The sequence below is a fragment of the Mustela nivalis genome (genome assembly GCF_964662115.1).
Source record: "Mustela nivalis genome assembly, chromosome: X".
NCBI lineage: Eukaryota > Metazoa > Chordata > Mammalia > Carnivora > Mustelidae > Mustela > Mustela nivalis.
In genome coordinates, this window is record NC_139040.1 from 32,017,297 (window position 1) to 32,039,978 (window position 22,682).

The following is a 22,682-nucleotide window of genomic DNA, read 5'->3' on the forward strand; positions in this document are numbered from 1 at the left end:
CCTATAGAGGTCCTTCCCTGGCTCAGAAATCAGGGAACAAAGGAATTCACAAATTCTTATCCATAGCCACTTGGACCTCACAAACAGACTTGTGAGTAAAATCAAAATACAATGATTATTTTTAAAATCAAAAATGTAAATGAATTCCCATTAAATGTAATTACTTAAACATTTAAATCTAAAATTTAATGCATTGATAGAAAAAGATTTAAAAGGGCTATTGGAGGTTATTTGATCATTAATGGCCTGTAGAATCTTCTCGCCATTTCTTGCATAGTAAGTGAGCATGGCTGCTCTCTTCCGTAGTAATTCCTACTTCCCCACCATGCTGAGCGCATCGGTTCCTCACTCTAGATTTTCTTCTGTCGATGCAACTGAAGGAAGTATTGCTTCTCCAGCAGCCACATCAAACTATTGATGCATATTAAATTTAAAAATCAGGCAAAAGCGCAAAAGAGATTTTCGTGTACTGATGCTAAGTCCCATTTCCTGCAATGCCTAATGATAGCTGGGCTGCCTTCTTGCGTGAAGGTTTGGGGTCATCATATCTCATGGTTATCTCTGGGAAAAAAAGTGTCTTGCTTCATTCAGCCTGTGAAGACACTAGTTAAGGATGACACCCAGTTTTCTGTCTTTGGGAACTAGGCAAGGCAGTTACAGAGGTAGTAAATTCAGGCAGGAGAGCAGATGGACAGTGCAAGAATTGCATTATTTTGAATGTGTTGAGCTCAAGCTCCCTGACCAAATCCAAGTGCAGAGGTTTGGGGCTCCAATACAGCTCTAGGAATCATGAGCTAACTGATAGGAATGTAAGCAACAGACATAGTGAAGTCATCCAGAAGATCAAAGGCTTAGGAATACATTTGGGATGTAGTTTTTATTGGCATAGGGAAATGAAACTCAGTGTTGCAAGGAGTAGTCAGAAATAGAAAACATTCTATAGAAATATGGAGTATGAGTATTTCAAAAAGTAATGAAAAAGTAAACAATTGTGTCACATGCCACAAAAAGATAGTTGGGGAGAGGAGTAAAATACTGTGATCGGGGTAGTCTATGCCTAGATACTTTCCCCCATCTCCCTTAGCAAGGGAAGAAATGGCCTGATAGAACTTTTCTTGGTGACATCATGGATGATTCAAAGGATAATTCCTTTCTCTAATAAGAGCTTATAAACTACCCCTTTCTTAACCCTTTTTAAAATCATGCACAACTCTGAACACTTATGGTAAAGGACCCATTTTCTTCTCCTTATTAACAATTAGAATGATAATCCTCTGTTCAAATCTTTTGGTATGTTTTCCCATTCTCAATAATGAACAATCTTATCTATAAAATCTCTCAGAACCCTGGTGTGTGATTCCTCTGGACCATGAGCTGTACATTTATTTAGAAGAAAAAAAGTGTCCTTCAAAAACTTTTCTCTGCATTTCCTGGATTTCTCTTCCCCTTTCCCAATATTCCTTCTACTATTTTTATAAGAAGATTATTCCCTTCCACTAAAGAACATGAGCAAAATAGTCTGACTTTTAAAAAAATCAAATGCCTTCAAGGTAATCCGGTTAATTTGTCAGTAGAATAATGCCAGTGAGTTTCAAAACTAAAGGTAACGATATATTCAAGTTCATTCCTAATAGCCTGCAGAGAACTATTGATACTCGTGTTCTATTAGCTATAATAGGGACACACACCTAATTCTGTTCAAATTACCTTGAAACTTTACTGCATCATATCTTCAGACAGCAGATTTTTTTCACGCTTAATGAAATTAAATCTTTAAGGATACTCATAAATTACAAGCTACAAAACTGCATTGCACCTTTACCTATAAAGCCTAAAGAAAGAGCAATCCTATTTTAAGGCAAAATTGCAGATTAACACAGAACTCACAGATGTGAATAAGAAGAGAAGCCAGTATCTTTCTTGCCAGTTCCTTCTGGCTTTTACTAGAAGACTCTAGTTGCCACTTCTGGGAACTCAATCCTAATTTCATACCCTCTGCATGTACCAGAAAACCTGTCTCTCATCATGCCACAATTTTCTTCCATTTCAAGGGTCTAAAGTCATATTTCTGGTTTTTCCTGTTGTTAACTCTGGCTTGCTAAAATCCCCCAAATCCTTCTCCCCCCACCCCCGCTGCTCGACCAATATCTATTCATCCCCTCCTCCTCCCTCCCTCTCTCCTCCTCCCTTACATACGGTTGTCGGAAAATCACCACAAAGAGATCCAGCTGGATGAATCATCCTTTAGACACACAACTCTTCTCAGAGACACAGATCTTTTGAAAGCTGATGGGGACATCTTTCTCCAAAGCAATTCAGGAGTTAATCCTTAACCAAACAACCCTGTGAAGTAACTCAGGAGTACAGGGTTCATTTTTTGTTTTCTTCCAAAAACTCTAGGGAAATGTGGAACACAGTATCTACATATCACTCTTCTGAAAACTTCAGAGATCCCTCTGTTCTCCAAGCAGATGGAGATCCCACTCTATCAAGGGTTTTGTCTGTTGGCTCTTCCAAAGAGGCTGGTGCTCCTGACTCTTAAGAGTAAGAAAGAGAAAGGTAAGAATTTTGCTGATTCATAGCTTTCTGGTATTTCTGCTGCTCTGGGCCTGTTTTTAGGGGTTCATAGTTGTTTAGTTTTAAGTAGTTATTCTCAAATGTAATCAAATGTAATCAAATTTGTATTTTCTGAACTTTCATGTTCCACTCTCAGATGACTAACTCTTTGAAAGTCATCTTCAGGATCTTGAATGATAAAATGCCTAACTCTCCTGATGGCACCAAATCCCAGAAAAATCTAAATGAGTTGAAAAGAGCTCTACTTCTTTATAGATTCTATGGAAGACGAATAAAAGAGGCTTTAAGTTATGCTCAGCAGGGAGTTTAGATAGTGTCTTAAAATTAATCACAGAAGATTGTTTAAAGCTTTCAGATTTTTAAAAGTCAAATAAGAACTAAACATTGCACAAGTAATAAAGGAGTCATGATTTTAATTCTAACTTTTAATATTTTCAGGAAAGAAGGCCCCAGACCAACCATTATATAAAAACACTCACCATGACTAATATTTCTGGTCATTAAAGATCACATTATATAAAAATGTTTAAAACCTACTTCTGGTTTTGACCCTGGATGATTTTATATAATAATAAAACCAACTTGCATCTGTACAGCATTTGGGAAGGGCTTCCCAAAAGTTTCTCATTTTCCATTTACATAGATGCTTGTGGATGAGTACAGATGCGGAATGAAAGCAGAGAGGTTATGTGAATTTGCTTAAGGTCACACAACAATTTCATGATATGGCAAGTTAAAAATTTATCCTGTTGGCTTATTCACAGCTCTTTCTCTCCCTCTCTCTCTTCAAGAGAGGAATATGCCTCTTGGACCCTTCATTCACTCAGAAGGGCCCAACCTTGCCACAGAGTTCTTTAGGCTTTAGCAGTGGAGGGTCAGAAGTAAAGGAAGATACAAATCATGAGAGACTCTTAACTCTAGGACACAAGCTGAGGGGTGTTAGAGGGAAGGAGGGTGGGGGACAGAGTAACTGGGTGATGGGCATGAAGGAGGCCATGTGATGTGATGAAGACTGGGGGTGAGATACAATTGATGAATTACTGAACTTTACTTCTAAAACTAAAGTACACTATATGTTAATTAACTGAATTTAAATTTAAAAGAGGGGTAGAGAAAGAAGGAAAGAAAGAGAAAGAAAGAAAGATTAAGAAAGAAGAAAAGATTACAAAGAAGGAAAGAAAGATTAAAGGAAGATAAAAGGGGAACTATAACTGGTCTTTTGAGCTGAAGGCTGAAATTAATTTACACGGAGTGGGTGAGCTGAGAGGAAATAGGTATAAGAAGCGCCAAGATATCAGACAAGTGTATAGGACAGAAAGAAAAAAAAATTTTAAATTCCATTTCCAGAGACTACATGTCCCCATAATAAGATTCAGGGGATACAAGTAAAAGATGAATTAGTGTAAAGTTGCTCTTAGTTAAATGGGCTGTGGTTCCATGTGTCCTTAACATTGCTCCAAAACTATACCATATGGTTGCATGTCTTCAAATGCTTTCTTAGTAGTATATCTTCGGCCTTCATAATATTTTTTTTCCACTTTATCATAGTAACTCTATATCATAGAAGAAATCCCCAAAGAATTTCTGTATAAGTGCAGAAAATCCTTACTCTTACCTGTTGCCACATGAAAATGACTTTTTCTGTTAGAGGTGACTGACTTATTAGAAGTCCAGTGCGAAGGGATGAGAACTAGACTGGAAAGAGGGAAAGATTAAATTCATACTAGATATGCTAGCACATATGAATAACCTAACAATCCCTGTTAGATACAAGTAGGAAATTGATTTATAAAGTGCTATCATTGGTTACTGGCACTAATCAATTAACTAATACATTGATTTATTTATACACTCGACTAAGTTTTTAAGTAACAATTCAGATAAACTACGTAAGGATATTTGTATTTAGGAGTTCCACGTTGAAAGAGAAGGAGGGGAAGAGAGAGACACACAGATAATTAAAATGATGCAATCTGATATACTTTATATTAGAAGAACATATGCATATACGCTATAGGAATTCGAAGCATAGCAAAGTGAGTGAGTAAAATAAAGGTAGGCCTTAACAATGATGCAAGAGCCTTACCAATGATGTATTAAAATCAAGTAGATAAAAGAATGATGGAGAGAGTGTATTCTATAGAATCATGGCTCTGCCCAGCTATGCTGTCATGGTGTGTTCTCTAAAAATTGCATGGGACTAGGGAGTGTCTGTGTTATGGAGAAGGGTGGCAATGATGGTGCTAATAATTTGCAAGATATAACGTTGGAAAAGTGACTTGAAACTAGATAGAGAAGAGTTGCAAAATTTTGCAAGTATATGCATCTGCACATTTTCTTTAAAAAAACTCATAGCTTTTGATAAATTGTCGAAGACCTTGTGACCACCCAAAAAGTTTGCAGGTCCCTGCTAAAGGAAAAGGAGAACATATATATTCCTTTTTAATGTTTATATTTGAAAATTCCTTATATTACTGAATACACCATAAATGTCTTTTTAGATCCTTCCATATTCTTCCACAATATAATTTTAATCCTGCCTGGACTGTACATATATAAATAAATATACATATTTAGACTATAAATATATATCTGTGTCATGGTTTGTCCAGTCTCTTACTGTTGAATATTATTATTCTCCTTTTTCTGTAAATGACAGACATTCTTATAGCTAAAATTTTTGCAAGCATTTGTAACAATTTATTTATAATAAACTCCTGGAAATTTAATTATTTGATCACACACTACATGCCTTTTTAAGGTCTTTGGTAAATACTGCCGAATAACTTCTCCCCAAAAAGTTGGTGCTGATTTGAGCTATTACTTCCACTGTATATGGTGTTTTTGTATACCCTGCTCTGTAGTCAAAAAAGGAAATTACACTTATTTCACATTTTAACATCCACTTGTGTTGTTATCAATTGGGTCCTTTGCCCTTTTTAGATTGGGTTGCTTGTCTATTACGTAAGGAATTGTAGGAGCTTAGTTACGCCTCTACTCACAATGTGAATTATTGCCATTCATGTTTGTGAATATTCACTCTAGTTTATTTGGCTTTTAGTTTGCTTTTGCAATGTTTGACTTACAGAAGCTGGAAGATTTCATTTAGACAGATCTATCATTGTTACCCTTTATGAATTATGACCATAATACTTAGAAAGTCCAGACCCATCCCATGACAATTTAAATATCTACCTATATTTTCTTCTAGAATTTAAAAGAAACTTATAGAATGTAATGATTTTCCAGGTGTCTGCACTGAGCTTCTTGAAACATCCAAACTGGACGCACCAGATCCAATGTTTATCTCTTAGATTTATCTCTTAACCACTTTTCCCTTGCTAACCACATCAGCATTTTCTCCAGCCTTTGGAAATGCCAAGCTCAATCCAAATGAAAGACCTTAATGTTTGCTATTATCTGGACAGTGAGCATGGTTCACTCTTTTGCTTAGGTCAAATCTCCACTTAAGTGTTACCCATTCATAAAGCCTATTCCTGCACGCTCCATCTAAGATAAAATACCGGTCCAGCCCATCACACTTAGTCTACTTTATTTTTCTTTCTATAACTTAATTCTACCTGAAAGGATATATTTATATATATACACTTGTTTATCGTTTTGTTTAGCATCATATGTTTCACATGGGTCATATTTTGTCTTCTTTTTTTTTTTTTTGGTAAAGATTTTACCTATTTATTTAAAGAGAGAACACATAAGCACACGCCTGGGGGAAGAGCAACGGGAAAGGAAAGAGAGAATCTCAGGCAGATCCAGGCTGAGCGCAGAGCCAGACTTGCAGCTGGACCTCATAACCCTGAGATCATGACCTGAGCCTAAATCAAAGGTCAGATATTCAACCAACCGAGCTACCCAGGTGCCCCAATATTTTGTCTTCTTATTCGATCTCTGTATCCTCAGGACCTACAGAGAGATGGGTGAATAGGAAGAGATCAATAAATACTTGCTAAATAAAGAAATCGATATCAAATATTCATACCCTGTATGTTCCTCTAGGAACATCTAGTATGTTCCTCTGACTTATCCAGTTCCCAAATAAGTAGCTTTATAATATATTAAAATCTATAAGACAATCTTTTTTATTCTTTCTAAGTATATCCATCTCTAGTTACTGCATATATTCTTCCAAATGTACTTTATTTTTCCTATTTACAAAAAATGATACTTTAATTGCACTTCCATTAAATCATGAATTTATATGAGGAAAATTGGCAACTAATATTTCTAACCATGAATGATTTTACATCTCTCCATTTAGTTGATTCTTCCTTTATGTCCCTCAGTAAAGTGTTATATTGTTCTTTGTGTTAGTTTCATACATTTCACATTTGTTTTACTTCTATGGATTAGATAGTCTTGTTATCATAGAGGGAAACTTTTATTCAAATTATTTCCTACCTACTTATAAATTTAGTGTGAAAATTTCAACATAAATCTGTTATGTTGTATTATTGTATAATTCAAATTTTATAACCCATGCATATTTAATATATTAAATCTATCAATGACTAGAACTTATGAAAAATATACCAAACTACTGTAGTTCTGTCAGTTTATCTTTTCATTTCTAATAAATTTTTGTGTTTGTTTTTAGATGTTTTGTTCTTTTAATTGGTTGTAAAATTTAGTGGAAAGTACCAAGAGACTTTACCTTTTATAACTGGAAAGTCAATACTACTATATTTTTGGTTTGTAACACCTTTTTTGGTTTCCTCTATGGTTTAAAATACTAATGCATAAAACAATAATTATAAATCCATTTTAATAGACAAATGACATAATGGCATATAATTTATGACAATAAAAAAAAGGGATGCAAGGATGTGTAGAAACAGACTTAATGTATGACATTGAAGCTAAGTTCACATCAATTCAACACAGATTGTCATAGGTTTAGCGTGTTAACTGTGATTAACTTGGTAAATTAATAAAAAAGTAACTAAAAAATATACAGTCAGCTCAGTCGGTTAAGTGGCTGGCTCTTGAGTTCATCTCAGGTCATGGTCTCAGAGTCCTAGGATAGAGTCCTGTATCAGGCTTCACACTTCATGGGGAGTTTTCTTGAAGATTCTTTCTCTCCCTCTTCTTCTGCCTCTCCCACCACTCATGGGCTCTCTCTCTCTCTCTGACATAAATAAATAAATAATATATAATTAATATCTCATATATTATATATTATTATATATAAATATGTATACATACATACACACACACACACACACACACACACACATATATATATATAGACACATACAGAATAGGAAATAGGAGGGGATCAGAATGGTGCACTAGAGAAAACCAAACATGAAAAAACATGCTTTACTAGGGGAACCAAGAACAAAAACTGTATAAGACATAATAAAGACAAATAGCAAAATGACAGAAGTAGGTTCTTCATTGTCAGAAATCACTTTAAATATAAGTAACATAAACTTGCCAACTAAAAACAGAGATTGGCAGACTGGATACAAAAAAATGATCCTTTCATTTATTTTGCTTTTCAGCTCTAGAGTTTCTTTTTGGTTCCTATTTATAATTTCTGTCTTGATTAATATTATTTATTTGTTCATACATTGTTCTCCTGTTTTCCCTTAGCTCTATGCCCATGATGTCTTTTAATATTTAAGCATACTTAAGACAGGTGATGTAAAAGTCTTTGTCTAATAAGTGCAAAATTTTCTTGGAGCAATTTCTATTCATTTCCTTTTTTTCTGTGAATGTTCCAAACTTCCTTGCTTCTTTGTGTGCTGCATAATTTTCTTGTTGGAAACTGGGCACTCTGAATATTACAATGTGGTCATTCAGGATGTCAAATTCTCCTCCCTCTCCATGGTCTGTTATTGTTGTTGTTGTTTTAAATATTAGTTTTTTGTTTATTTAGTGAATTTCCAGAATTAATTGTATAAAGCATATATTATTTTTTGAGTGTGGCCTCTGAAGTCTCAGCTAATGACTGGACAGAGACTTCCTTAAATGCCTAAAACCAAGAAGTCTCCACACCTTGGCTCAGAAGATCTTTGTGTATTGAAGCATGCCTTCAGCCACACAGGTGACAACTCTACCTTAGCCTTTACTTCCTGCCAGTACAGAGCCTCAAGGTTAGCAAACATGAGAGCTCAGGACATACAGATATCTTTCCTGAGCATGCACACTCTGGATATGTGTGTGGATTTCTAGATTTCCAGGAATAAGCTGGAGATATTTAAAGTCTCTTATGTTTATCTTTACTTTTTTTTTTTTAGTGAGCTTGTTGTTTCTCTCAACTCTTATCACAGCCTGAGGCAGCTGTGATTTTAAATGATTTTTATTTCTTGTTTTAGATAAATACCCCCAGGGTAAAGGCTATTGGCACTGGACTGCCTATGTATCCAATCACATGAAGAAAAGCCTAGCGTGGGCGGTTTTCTAGGAAACTGTCAGGTCAAATAATGACAATTCACTACAAATGGGGCTTTGAAAAAGCTTGAACTCTACTGTGATCACTCCAGGAACTGCTAGGCTGCTGATTTTAACCATGATTGTGGGCCATTTTTCTTTTTTTAAGATTTTATTTAATTATTTAGTGAGAGAAAGAGAGAGAGCATGTGCATGCACCAGTGAAGGTAGGGAGAGTGGGAGAGTGCAAATCTCCAGGTGACTCTGAGCTGAGTGTAGAGCCCAGTGCAGGGCTCCATCCCACAACCCTGAGATCATGACCTGAGCTGAAACCAAGAATCTGAGACTCAACTACCTGCATGACCCAGGTGCCCAGTGAGCCATTTTTCTTGACTCAGCACTCTCATGGTTGTTGTAAGCCTTTGGTTCATTTCCAGAGTTCAGAAAGTTTATTTTGACAATTTTTGCCAGTGTTCTTGTTAATTTTATGAAGAAGGGGATATCAAGGAGTCTTTATTCCACCTTTCCCACTGATGTCACTCCCTTTAATTTCCATTTAATTTCCAGCTGTGGCTGCATCTAAAAAATTTTGATATGTTGACATTTGTTTCTCATTTAGCTCAAAATGTTTTTAATTTATAACTCTTTTTCCCCTTTGTTTATAATTATATATCTTAATTCTGAATGTATAAGTATTCCTAGTTTTCTAGGTGATTTTTAATAGACCCAGCTCAATGGCACCATGATCAGAGAATATACTTTTCATAATTTCAAAATTCCATTCTTTGAGAGTTGAACTATCATCTAATGTTCCCCGAGGCTATATGTCTTTTTTTCTTCTGGATGCATTTAATATTTGCTGTTTCTCTACTGTTTTCATCAGCTTTACAACACCTAGATTTACTGTAATTAGTATTTATCTTATTTTGTGTTCATAGAGCTCCTTGAACATAAAATATTGGATGAACCTCAAAATCATGCTGAGAAAAGGATTACAGACACAAAAGAATATATAGTACATGATACTATTTACATGAAACTTGAAGAAATACATATCCCCTCTCTGGAGATAGAATGAAGATCAGTGGTTATTTGGGCCAAAGATGGAGATTGACTAGAAAGGGGGAAAAGGGTATCTTTGAGATAATGAAAGTGTTCTTTGTTTTAAATGTGGTGGAGGGGATGCCTGGGTGGCTTGGTCAATTAAGTGTCTGCTTTGAGCTCAGGTCATGATCCCAGGGTCCTGGGATCAAGTCCCATATCTGGCTCCCTGCTTAGTGAGGAGTCTGTTTCTCTATCTCCCTCTGCCTGCTACTCCCCCTGCTTGTTCTCTCTCTCTGTGTGTGTCAAATAAATAAATAAAATCTTTTTTAAAAATAAATGTGATGAAGGTCCCATAAAATGTTGTTTTAAACCATTGAGTTTTGGGATGGTTTATTACTTTGTAGTAGGTAACATTTATAGAAATCAGTACGTAGAAGCATAGTGATGTAATAACAAAGCACTAAAAGATGTTCCACTGTATATGGGACCAGGGAGCAGGCAAAGGCTAAGAAAGCAGGGGGAGGGGGAGGGTCTGTTAGCAAAAATTTGAGGAATGTCCAACAGTGAAAACTGGAAAGGCAAAAAAGATCTGTTATTTGAATCTGGGGAAAAAGAGAATCCATATTGTATAATAGCAAAAACAATTAGCAAAATGTCATCTAAGTAATCTTGGAGAATAGAAAATATACATAAATGAACTTACAACTTGGACTAAAGACACATCTCAGCAGAATGTTGAGCATAACAGTTGGCTTCTCCTAGCTATATATGACAAAGTTCAGGAAAGAAAAGATGAATTCTTTGGTTAGTTCCAAAAGATTTTGATGGAGTCTTTAAGGGTTTTCTATATATAATATCATATCATTGCAAAGAGAGGCAATTTTTCTTCTTCCTTTTTGGTTTGAATGATCTCTCTCTCTCTCTCTCTCTCTCTCTCCCTCTCTCTCTCTTTTTTGTCTAATTGCTCTGGCAAGGACTTCTAGTACTATGTTAAATAAAAGGGCCAAGAATGGGCATCCTTATATTTTCCTGATCCTAAAAGAAATGTTTTCACCATTGAATATGATAATAGCTATGAGCCTGTCATTTATGACCTTTCTAATTTGAAGTATGTGCCCTCTATACCCAATTTGTTCCCTCTAATTTGAAATATGTGCCCTCTATACCCAATTTATTCCCTCTGTACCCAGTTTGCTGAATTTTTTTTAACATGAATGGGTGTTGGATTTTGTCAAATGCTTGTTTCTGCATCAATTGAGATGATCATATGATTCTTATCTTTCATTTTCTTAATATGGTGTAGCTCATTGATTGATTAGCATGTGTTAAACCATCCTTGCATCCCTGAAATAAATCCCCCTTATTTGTGGTGTATGACTATTTTAAGGTACTGTTCAATAGAGTTTGCTAATATTTTATTGAGGGTTTTTGCATCTGTGTTTATAAGGGCTATTGGATTGTAATTTTTTTTTTCTTGTAGTGTCCTTTTCTGGCTTAGTATCAGGTTACTGTTGGGCTTGTAAATTGACTTTGGGAGTGTTTCTCTTTGATTTTTGGAAGAATTTAAGAAGAATTGGCATAAATCCCTCTTTAAGTATTTGATAGAATTCACCAGTGAATCTATCTGGTCCTAGGCTTTTTTTTTTTTAACCTGGAATTTTGGATTATTGATTCAATCCCTTTACTAGGAATGGGTTTGTTCTAATTTTTTATTTCTTCATGATTCAATTTAGTCATATATGATGAAGGATGAATAGTGGCAAGAAAGGCAGACAGGGAAAAAGGGACCCCGCCCTAAGAGGAAATCACCCTTAAAAGTATCTTACACCACACTGGAAGGAGCCCTCCACCCTTTCCCACATGAAAGGTAAATGACAAAAACCTCATTGGATGACAGGCAGAGGGAGGGTTAATCAGATTAAAACTGTCCACCACCAAGCCCATTAAAAACCCCTAGGCTCAAGTCCCTCCCTTTTCAGGAGCTTTGCACTAACACTTTACCATACCTCAATAAACTCTTTGCAGCTGACCACTCTTCCTCTGGTCTACTTCTTCATTCTTTGAAGTGGTGTGACCAAGAACTCCAGGAACTAAAGGAAAAGGAAATCCTGTAACAAATACATGTTTCTAGATATTTATCTGTTTCTTCTAGAGTGTCCAGTTTGTTGACAAAAAATGGTTCATACTTGTCTCATGATCCTTTGTATTTGTACAGTATTAATTGTAGTATCTCCTCTTGTGTTCATCATTTTATTTAATTGAGTCTTCTCTCTTTTTCTCTTGGTAAGAATAGTTAAATACTTGTCTATTTTGTGTGTTTTGGGGCCTCCTTTTTTTTTCTTAAATGAAAGTGCCTATTGTACGTTAGCCTTATCTTAGCTTTGGCTGTATCTGAAGAAGGCAAATAGCATGACTTTTTATCTGCCAGCTCTTAGGATCAAGAAGAGCTGCCCCTCCAAAAACGTATTAGACGAACTACATGTAATGAGCTCAGTCTACATCTAGATAATGAGACTTAGATAATGAGATGAAGACTTTGAGCCTCAGCCAAAGGTCATAATGAGATTTGAATTGGGGAAGAAAGGATAAACTATCTTCTACAAGGTGGGAATGTAAATAATTGTGCCTAGAAGAGAACTGGGGTAGATGGAAAACCATTGCTGAGATAAATTACCCCTCCTGCCATCAATAGGTGGCATGTTTTCCCCCAGTGCTTTGACTGTAAACTTCCCTTGTGAGTTATTTTGACCAATATAATATAATAAATGTGTGAATTGCAGAGCCTAAGCCTACAGAGAAGTCCTTGAAATCTTGTCTTCAATCCTTTAAAACACTGCCCCAAAACTGACACGCTCTTGAAAAAGACCAGGGTTAAAGACGGAAGAGAAAGGTCTGGCCATCCCAGATGTTCCAGATGAGTCAAGCCCCTTGACAACTTTTCAGCTGAATGCAGCCACTTAAGTGAGCCTTGGCCAGATCAGCAGAACAGCTCAGTCATTCCACAGAATTGTAAAGATAATAAATAAAGCCTTGTTGTTCTAAGCCACTAAGTTTTGGGGTAGGGTGATACAGTGTATTGGTTTTCTATAGCTATTTAAAAATTAGCAACTGAAAACAGCCAGCATTTATTGTATTACACAGTTCCTGAGAGCCTGGAGCCTTGGAGCAGCTTAGCTGAATTTCTGACTCAAGGTCTCTTGTGAGGTCAGAGTCGAGCTGTTAGGCAGGCCTGCAGTCAATTCAGATCTTGGATGGGACTGGAAAATCTGCTTCCAAACTCACTCACATGTTTGTTGGCAGGTCTCTCCTCCTTTCCGGCTGTTAGCAAGAGGCTTTGGTCTCTCACTCTGTAGGCCTCTCCACAGGCTAGTTCACAGCATGGCTGCTTATGTTGCCCCAGAGTAGGTGACCCAAGACAGACAAAGCATGTATGTGAGAGAACTGACAAAATGGAAGCCGCAGCCTTTTTTTAAACCTAATTTTGGAATTGATGTATCATTAGTTCTGTTGGAGGCTATTAGTCACACAGACTAACTCTGGTACCATGTAGAAAATACCGTATAAGAGTTTGAAGACCAGAAGGTGAGGATCATTAGGGGTCATCTTGGAGGCTGACAACCACATATTGCAATAGGGAACTGGAACAGATTTTTTAGAATTATTCTTCGTTTTGTTAGCTATGAGAATGACAGTGTGATTTTCTCCTAAGTTCATACTCTTAGAAATGCCTGCTGAAGATGGACTGTGTGATGACTTGAGCCATAAGATTTCTTTAAAATACTTCATCAAGGGGCGCCTGGGTGGCTCAGCGGGTTAAAGCCTCTGCCTTCGGCTCAGGTCATGATCCCAGGGTCCTGGGATCGAGACCCGCATCGGGCTCTCTGCTCAGTGGGGAGCCTGCTTCCTCCTCTCTCTCTACTTGTGATCTCTGTCTGTCAAAAAAATAAATAAATCTTAAAAAAATTTTTAAAATAAAATAAAATACTTCGGCAAAAACAGTAATAACAAAATAGATAGGTAAACAAGGGTGGGGATATCTTAAAAATTGTTGAATATGGGTGATGGTCAGAGGGAATGCATTATCATATTCATGGAGGCTGGACATCTTTCCTATAAAACTTTGAAGTCAGCATTTACAACGTGCATGACATGGAACGCTTTGCTACTTCTTGAACTTGGGGAGATTTTAGATCTCAACTTTAAAAATGTATGAGGGAAGAGCTACTTTCTCAAATTTTTTTAAGTCATGCGAGGGAAAGAAAAAGAAACAAAGACCACTGGTAGAAGGGGATGTTGAGGCTGACTTTACTTTTGCCTTGGAATTGGGATCTGTGGCCCAAAGCTGAGAACAAAGAATGGTTAAACTTTTGACATCTGAAAGAGGCCTCAAGGCCCAGTCAAGAACTAGAGCCAGACCTCTCCCTCTCAGCTATTATTAAAAAACAAACAAACAAAAAATAACTGCTGTACTGACTCTGTTAGCCTCCAATATCTCTGCAGGCCACTCCCAAATTCTGTAAAAGCAGAAGGCTAATGAGAAGGCAGGCAAGCCAGGGTGTAGTAAGCACATTTCTCCCTCCTTCCTCTGGATTGGTAGATAAGTATCTTGCTCTTGGCATGATGCTTGTTCAGACCTGTGTGTGGCATTGGTAGAAGTGTAGTAGTGGAAGGTGAGGGATCTTGGGGGAAAGCTTGACATGTCTCTCTCGGAGTTTGTGTGGTTTGTGCAGACTTGGCTACCACTCCCTGCTTCTCTGCTGTGGAGGCAGAGAGCTGGTTGGTAAAGCCAATGGCAGCAGATCAAAGAAGGAATGTAGTGTGGCATTCTTGGTACAAAGGGGAGAACCCTCACCCAGGAAACTCCCCAGGACTCCACAGCACTGAAGTGTGCAGGAAGGAACCTCAGAAATCCCCTTGCATTCACATGAAGGGGTATGAGGTGCAGGAGGGACAGAAGCAGTAGGGTTCTATAGACAGACAAAAATTGAGGAAACATTTTACCCAGAGAAGGGGTTGGGATGTGACTCTAACATGTCATCAGCCAATTATCAGGAAGCTCATTGAAGATTACTATATGGTGCCCCCTCCAAAACAAACAAACAAACAAACAAAGACTTGTGGTAGGCATTACCATTATTCTTCAATACCCAAGTTCTTTCCACCTCTGGCCAGGTGGAACAGTTTCCTGCTGAAGCTGTGTGAGGTGGCCACGTGCTGTGATCTGACCAATGAAATGGGGTGGAAGTAGCATGTATCACTTCTACATGGAAGTATTTCATCACCAATGCTTGGTGCTCCAGTCTACTTTTTCCCTGCTGCAGTGAGTGTAAAAGTATTTATTCATGGAGAGCCCATACTGATGAATGCCAAGCCAACATAGGGAAAAATACGAACCAAAGAGTCACCTAGATCCCAGAAGACTTTGAAAGATTAATTTTTGAAAGTTCTTTTTGTAAGCCTCTGAGATTTTGGAAATTGTTTATTACTGTAACAGAGCCTAGTGAATCCTAACTGTTACTCTGTCAGTGAGGATGCATTAGTCAAAGTCACCAGCAATTGACTAAAGACTAGCCATGTAAGATGATCCCTACTATCTCTCTCTCAATCTCTTTTTTTAATTCAGAGACTCACTTTGTATATTTTTATTTTTTATTAGCTTATTTTATTTAAAGTCAATTAGTTAACATATAGGATATAATTAGTTTCAGATGTAGAGTTCAGTAATTCATCAGTTGCATAGAACACCCAGTGCTCATTCCATCATGTGCCCTTCTTAATACCCATCACCTGGTTACCCCATCTTCCCACCCACCACCGCTCCAGCAATTGTCAGTTTGTTTCCTAGATTTAAGAGTCTCCTATGGTTTCTCTCCCTCTCTGACTTTGTCTTATTTGAGTTTTCCTTCCCTTCCCCTATGGTCCTCTGTTTTGTTTCTTAAATTCCCTGTATGAGTGAAACCATATGATAACTATCTTTCTCTGATTGACTTATTTTGCTCAGCATAATACCCTCCAGGTCCATCTACATCAATGTAAATGATAAGACTTCATCTTTGTTGATGGCTGAGTAATATTCCTGTGTGTGTGTGTGTGTGTGTAATCTGTTGATGGACATCTGGGATCACCCATAGTTGGCTATTGTGGACATTGCAGCTATAAACACTGGGGTGTAGGTGCCCCTTCAGATCACATTTGTGTCTTTGGGGTAAATACCTAGTAGTACGATTGTTGGGTCATAGGGTAGTTCTATTTTTAACTTCTTGAGAAACCTCCATACTGTTTTCCAGAGTGGTTGTATCAGTCAAGAAATAGGCAGAAGACACGAACAGATATTTCTCCAAAGACATACAAATAGTCAACAGACACATGAAAATTGCTCAACATCACTCAGCGTCAGTGAAATACAAATCAAACCTCAGTGAAATACCACCTCACACCAGTAAGATGGCTAAAATTAACAAGTCAGGAAACAATGGGTGTTGGCAAGGATGCAGAGAAAGGGGAACCCTCCTACGCTGTTGGTGGGAAAGCAAGCTGGTACTGTCTAATATCTCTCTTACTCTCTCTTCTCTCTCCCAATCCTATAGGAGTTTTGCTTTAAAAGGGTAGAAGAAAAGGTCAGATTTCCCATCAGTGGTGGGGAGATGTCTCCTGATATCACTCTGAGGAAAGCTTTGAATCCAATGAGATTGAATATTGGAGTTTTAAATTATATGACTTTTTTTAGAATGGAATCTTGCCATTTGCAATAGTGTAGATGGAGCTAGGGAGCATTATGTTAAGCAAAATAAGCCAGTCAGAGAAAGACAAATACCAAACAATCGTAGGGGGAGAAAAAGAGAGATGCAAAAACCAAGAAGCAGACTCTTAACTCTAGAAAAAAAACTGAGGGTTACCAGAAGGGAGGTGGGCAGGGGGTGGGGGGAAATAGATGGTGGGGATTAAGGAGTGCACTTGTGTTGAGAATTGGGTGATGTATGGAAGTGATGAATCGCTATATTGTACACCTGAAACTATCATAATACTCTATATTAACTTACTGGAATTTAACAAAAAACTTAAAAAAGTAAAAAACACATAAATCTTAATGAACAAATAAATAAATTACATGACTTTTTTAATAACTGATTGTGACCAGTGACCGATGACATCTGGTCAAGATAGTTTTAAGGTATTCGTTACATAATATGAAAGGGATATCAGAAGTAGCAGAGTTGAAAGCAATGATGAGAAGGAACAAAAGTTCCATAATTGTGAACCCATTGAGACCACAGAGATAGAGGCCAGTAAACAAGTTCCATCTCCTAAAAATTCAAGAATACATGATATACAGAGTATGCTTGATAATAACTAGCTCTGTGCTGCTACCATCTGAGGATTATGTGTCCTTTTGTTTGTTTTGTTTTGTTTTGTTTTGTTTGGGGGTTTTTGGCCATTTCCTTTCTGAAGACCAAATCCTTAGGAATCACAGCTTTCCCTTTGCTACTTTTTCAAGTATTCTAATAATACAGCCCCCAGTGAAGAACTTTCCTATTGAAACCCCACAGTACCTAGCAGTGTTTCTTGCATTGTGCCTACTTACATAAATATTTGCTTCTGGCAGATTTTACCAAAGGACAAAGGAATATCAGGATGCAAGCTATCTATGGAGTTCGACAAATTACAGGCCCAGCATCTCACTTATTATCCACACTTGACTAACTTCATGTAAATTCTCACTCAGTGTTTTCTGTTGTTAATACTTGGTTCTTGTACCTGATTTCCTTTTCAGCTTCATCTGTGGGTTTATACTGTCTTCTCTTGATCGTGTAATCTTATTTTTATTTACCAACCTATTTATCTCCTCTCCTAGGGTATTTGAGGAAGTATCATCCTTCCTGAGTGTTTGCCCCTCACCACCACCCACCATCACCATTCCAGAAAAAAAATCCTCCTGATTCAGTGGCCTCCATGGCCTCAGTATGGATTATCCCTGAACTTGCTTCTTCCCCTTGTGAATTAGCTCAGCTCCCCTAAACTGTCTCTCCTCTCTACCTCTTGTATCTCTTGTCCCTCTCCCTAACAATCTTTCCAGCTAGAAATTCTATTGCTTCTTCAGATGCACACATACACACAAGCTCTCGTCCTAACCCAGCTGAGACTGCTCATGAAATGACATGTGGTTTTAGGACAATTGTTTATGGATCTCAGCAGATACTAAAAATCTCTCACTGTAGTTAATAAAAAAATTGTATGGAACTTTTCAATTTGCTTAGTCATTTAGGAGTCTAGTGGTTCTATTTATTCATAGAAATTAAAACATATTCTTGAATCCAGCTGTAATATAAAATAAATCTAAGCTAAGTATTCACTTCAAAATACATTGCAATAGTCATTTAACTCTGAATACCTTCATATTTCTACTTTATAAAACAATTCTAAATGATGTGTAAATATTGTGGTCTCAATGCAGTTTTAGTCAACTTATTTTCAATATAGCTTTAATAAGAATCAAGGACTTTAAAAAATGGCAAATGTAAACAACATATTTAAATTTTTCATTTGTTTTCCTTCCTTTTTGAAATTCTCTCCTTCCCTTATTTTGGTGACCTGGGTATCTCTTCTCTACATGTGTGGTCACTTTTCAATTTCAGTCGGTTGTTTTATTCTCTATTCATCTCTTAAATGTTGATTTCTTTCAATGTTCCATATTGGGACCTCTTTTCACATTATAAGATCTCATGGGTGATCCATCCACTCTTGTGACTATGCACAGTATCGATATACAATGAATCTGATGCTGGAAATAGCTATGTAAATAAAATGAAGTCTTTCATTTAGTTTGTATTCTAGTTAGTGAAGGTACAAATAAATATATCGATTGGCAATAAGTGCTATAAAAAATAAAACAAGTTAAGAGAACACGGTGCTTTTTTACAGAAGAGTGTCACTAAAGGCTTTAGCAGGATTGTAACATTGGGTTGGGACTTGAATGAAATGACAAAGTGAGCCATGTAGATATCTGGAAGATATATATTCCTGGCATAAAGAACAGATAGTGCAAAGGCCCTGAGGCAAACACATGCCTGGTAGGTTTAGAGAATGTCAAGACCAGTATGGTGGGAGAAGAATGAGTGAGAGGAGAATATTAGATAAGACAATGAAGTGGGGACTTTATCTAGAACCTCAAAGGCCATCATTAGTTCTTGTCCTTTCACTCTGATTGAAATGGGGAGCCATTTTATAATTTTCATCAGGGACATGGCAGGATATGGCTTATAATCTTTTACACATTTTTAAAAGATTTATTTATTTGTGTATTTGAGAGAGAGAGAGCATGTAAGCTTAAGTGGGGGGAGGGGCAGAAGGAGAAGGAGAGGGAGAGAATATCTTAAGCAGACTCCCCGCTGAGTGCAGAGCCTGATGTGGGGCTCAACACCATGACCCTGAGGTCATGACCTGAGCTGAAATCAAGAGTCAGACGCTTAACTGAGCCACTCTGGTGCCCCATTACACTTTTTAAAACCTATAAATTATATATATTTAAGGTATAAAACATGGTTTGACATACATATACAGAGTGAAATGATCACCACAATCAAGCTAATAAACATACCACTTTCTCACAGTTACCATATTGTATGTGGCGAAAGTACCTGAAATCTACTCTCAGCAAATTTCTAGTATTCAGTACAATATTATTAACTATGGTTATCATGCTGTACATCAGATCTCTAGACTTACTCATTTCACATAACTATAACATTGTACTCTTTGACCAGCATCTCCCCATATCCCTCATCCCCCCCACCCTTGGCAAACCATTTTACGCTCTGCTTCTATGTATTCAATGTTTAAGATTTCACATGTAAGTGAGATTATGCAGTTTTGTTTTTTCTTTCTGTATGTGGCTTATTTCATAATGCAGAATGTCCTCCAGTTTCATCAATATAGCTACGCTTTAAGAGTCGCAATGACTAATTTGTAATAGACCTTGGTGAGGATTCAAAGCTAGAAGCAGAAAGACCAGTTGGGAAACTGTTGCTATAATCCAGGCAAGAAGGAGTGAGGATTTGCCCTAGGTTGGTAGCAGTGAAGTAGGGAAAAATTAGGACATTGAGAATAAACTTCAAACTTTGAGCTGACAGGATTGTGGTTTGTTTATTTGTTTGGATGAAGGTAGGGGCTCAAAGATGATTCTTCATTTTTTGACCTGTCCAACTAGTTAAGTCTATGTCTGTATCCAGACCTCTAGACCCACATAAATACAAATCCCCTACCCACTGAATTACTTCCACTGGTTGTCCCAGGACATCTCAGATTCAAAAGTAAACTCATCTTCCTCTAAGTTACTCCTTCTTTGAATAAATTGCATTTCCATCCACCAAATGTCCATATGCTTTTTTCCTCACCCTCTCCCAATCTAAGTATTCCACAGATCTTACTGAAAACATAAAATATCTTCTGTTTGTCCATTTCTTTCTCCACTCTCCTTCCCTTTGCTGCCTTATTTCATGTCCTCAGCCATTGCCTGGACTATTGCAGTACTTACGTAACTGATATTGCTACTGCAACTGATATTGCTCAACCATTTCTAATAGATTCGTAGCACCCAGTATAGCGCTTAATAAAAAGTAAGTAATTAATTTTGTTGAATTAAATTTATATACGAACTCCTGGATGATGATCATATATGTCAACTCAGGTGGACCATGGTACCCAGATATTTGGTCAAAACTTAAATCTAGTTGTTGCTGTAGGGGTATTTTTAGATGAGTTTAATATTTTAAAAAGTGGACTTTGGGTAAAGAAGATGACCTTCCATAGTGCAAGTGGGGGAGTGAGCCTCATCGAAGAGATCAGTTAAAAGCCTTAAGGACACAAAGACTCATTCCCTGAGAAAGAGAGATTTTTGCCAGCAGAATGCCTTTGGACTTGAACTGCACCAACCGTTTCTTGAGTCTATAGCTAGTCAGCTACCCTGCAGATTTGGTCTTGCCAACCTCAGCAGTTGTATGGTTATATGAAGCCATTGTGATTGTGTGTGTGTGTGTGTGTGTGTGTGTGTGTAGGAACCAATAAGATATATATATATATATTCTGTTTCTCTGAAAAATACCTGGCAAGTACAACCTGTGCATCAGGGCATAAAATTTCAGTGACAGATCTAATAATACTTCATCCTACAGGCTGACGTTATTTAAAAGTATTTATAATAATCTCTTACTCTGGGACACAGCCAGTTGAAATTCAACTTGGAAACAGAAATTAAAGGAACCACACAATTTACCAGCACTTCATAGCACCAATTAGCAAGACACTTGCTCAGATTAGCAAGTCCCTTTCCTGAGCCTACTTCCAATTGGCACCCCCCAGTAGAGTCAACTAACCCAACCCACTTGCTGACTCTGCTGCAAAAGGAATATATGACCTTCGATATATATCTTGGCAATGAAGCATCAAGCCAGTTCGAGCACTACCAATATTTTAAAAGTGTACCCTGCTTCTAGTAAATTTCAGTTTTTTGCCTTACTACATGACATCAAGATCTCCCTTTATGGTCCAATTCTTGCATTTGGGTCACGGTTTTGCTTTTCAAGAGTTTTTGCCTCATAAATTTTTCTCTCTCTCTGTCTCTCTCTCTCTTTCTCTTTAGTGTTTTTGCCCCCAGATACTAGAGTTCTAACCTTGAATCATTTCTGTCTTCAGTCAGTCTCTTCTGAGACTGTGTTTCTTATCTGGCAATCTATCTGCCTGATGTCTGTTTCTGGAACTCCTTGATGCCAGGTCTCCCTGAGTCTACACTTCCTTACCATATATAGCCTAGCCTCATGGATTTATCGACTCTCAGTGTTCTCAATGTCCTTTTGTGCCTTTTGCCCATCCTACTACTTGCTGGTTGTACGTCAGTCCTGACAGGGAGTGTCATGGCTGCAATTCAAGGAGCTGCCACCAGCTAGCTGTATAATGGCACACATGCTAGTAGGGGACAATTGTCTGAGAGGGTAGGCAATTTTGTCAGGGGAGAGAGAGAAAAATTCATACATGTGACCCAGATTATAATGTTTCAGATATATCTTATATATTAACATGAAAGTGCTAATGTACAGATTTTATCTAACTTATCTCACTGTCGCTGAAGAAGATCAGCCAAATAGAAGTGCTTATTAGAGTTGGAAATCCAGAATCAACCTCTGAAAAACAAATGTGTGAGGACAAAAAGGCAAAATACCTGATTTTACAAGCATGCTATACAGTAGATGCACCAAAAGGCACAACATCAAGAGAATAGGAAGATGAAACTACAGATCTGAAGACTTCTGACACATCAGGCTGTATTAAAGCCATTGAATAGGTTATGTACACTAAAGGACAATGAAAGAGACAGAAGGAGATGCTAAAAGTTGGAAAACTTTGAGTGGGCCATTGAGAATTCATGTTCCGGTGTCCACATTTTTCTTCCCTTAATATTTAAATGCCCTTTCACCGAACAACTTTAAGCCTCATCTCCCCTAGAGAAACGACATAATACTAGTGATTTAGAAAACTGATCTCTAAACATTTTTGACTACACTCCTAGATCAGTCTGTGACTTTTTTTTTAAAGTAATCTCTACCCCCAAGAGGGGGCTTGAACTCATAACCCTGTGTTTGAGAGTCGCTTGCTGTACCAACTGAGCCAGCCAA

The 22,682-nt window shown here is 37.3% G+C and overlaps 1 protein-coding gene across 2 annotated transcripts in view; it reads left to right on the plus strand.

Annotated features, from left to right (window-relative positions):
- Positions 1–2,237: 2,237 nt before the first annotated feature.
- The window catches only part of CT83 (cancer/testis antigen 83), a 58,711-nt gene continuing 38,266 nt past the window's right edge, over positions 2,238–22,682 (plus strand). For both annotated transcript variants that reach the window (XM_082716410.1, XM_082716411.1), the window contains exon 1: positions 2,238–2,559. The gene's annotated coding sequence lies outside the window, so the exon portion shown is untranslated. The remainder of the gene's footprint in view (positions 2,560–22,682) is intronic.